This window comes from Echinococcus granulosus (assembly GCF_000524195.1).
Source record: "Echinococcus granulosus chromosome Unknown EG_S00115, whole genome shotgun sequence".
Taxonomy (NCBI): Eukaryota; Metazoa; Platyhelminthes; class Cestoda; order Cyclophyllidea; family Taeniidae; genus Echinococcus; species Echinococcus granulosus.
In genome coordinates, this window is record NW_020170495.1 from 43,568 (window position 1) to 45,049 (window position 1,482).

The following is a 1,482-nucleotide window of genomic DNA, read 5'->3' on the forward strand; positions in this document are numbered from 1 at the left end:
CCAAATAATTACACCCAAATTATTCATGCTAGTTGTTGTACTTCAGCAGTCAATTTGTATCCGTAAATCATAAATCAAGAGAACAGGCTTAGTTGACTAACTGGTCCAGAGTGTTTCGCATTGCCTTCTTTTTCGTGATAATAGCCAAAACATGTTTTAACGCACTTTTCTTTTGATTTCATTTTTCATTATTTAACACCTGGATTTTCTGTTTTGTACAGAACAAAATAGTGATAAAATAACTCTTGCTAGCAGTTATAAATATTTAAACCATATTGGGCATTCCCTTTATCTCTTCAAACGTGACTTCAAAGAACAATCCATCAGAAGATTTTAGTTTGTGTTTCCTCCTTCCTACTTCTTAGTAAATTTAAGTAAGCCTTGTATTAAAATGAATTGTATTCCTTCTTTTTGGACTAAATTCTCAAAAGATTTTTGCAGTCTATTAAAATAATTTCGCTAGAAATCGACTGAGTTAATTGGCACTAAATGCGCATTACATTCTCCGTATATCCTACTTCATGATCCGCGCTCTGTGAACCTTATTTTTACAAAAGTGTTCAATTTGAACTCAATCGCTCACTTCAAGCCGTGTCCACTTGAGCATTTAATGCTCTGCAAAGAGCATCTTTCTGGGTGGTGTGTCTCAGTGACCATAAAGCCAAGAAACCTGATTACCCAGAACACATTTAGTAGGGTAATTCCTACTGCCTATTTTAAATGCTAATTATTGGAAAGGAGCACCTAAGAAGGCTTTTTTGAGAACTACAATCGGTCACTGCATTGACAGGATATATTTTGGCTACTTTTAGGGATGCAGAACTACTTGATCGCCTGTATCATCATCATCTTCCACTGCATCATCTCCTCCGGCGTTGTGGGAGACGTCAGCGTCCTTGCTCATGGACAACGCCTTCCTCTACCTCACCACTTGCAAGTTTTGCCTCTCACTTGTTCCCCGATTATCCGTCACTTAGGCATTTTCGACAGCTTCACTACCATTATAACAAAGTTGGCTTTTGGAAGCAATTTAAATGACTAGGACTCATTTTTAGTCTATAAAATGGCCCTTAATGATTACTTTTTGACGAATTGCATAAGCTTTTCACAGGAACTATTTATTTTAAAGTCGACCCACCGTCTAAATTGGTTAGGTTGCACACGGTTTGTGGCGTTCATTTGTTTGGCAATCTACGACATCTAAATCGACATTCCAGACAATTTGCTTAATAAAACAAAGGATCTGTTTATAAGGAGGGACGTTAAGTCTTTTGGAGGACTTACCTAATTGGCGGCAAAAGGGATCCAAATGTGGAGGATAGGAACAAATGAAAAGTTGGCAAAGTTTCTACCTCATGCTGTTGCAATTTCTCCTTCAAATGCATTTATCATATTTGCCAACATTTAAAGGACGGTGACAATGTCGAATTGTTGAAGATTAAACCAAAATGAAATTTGACGAAGATCCTTTCTCATTTTATG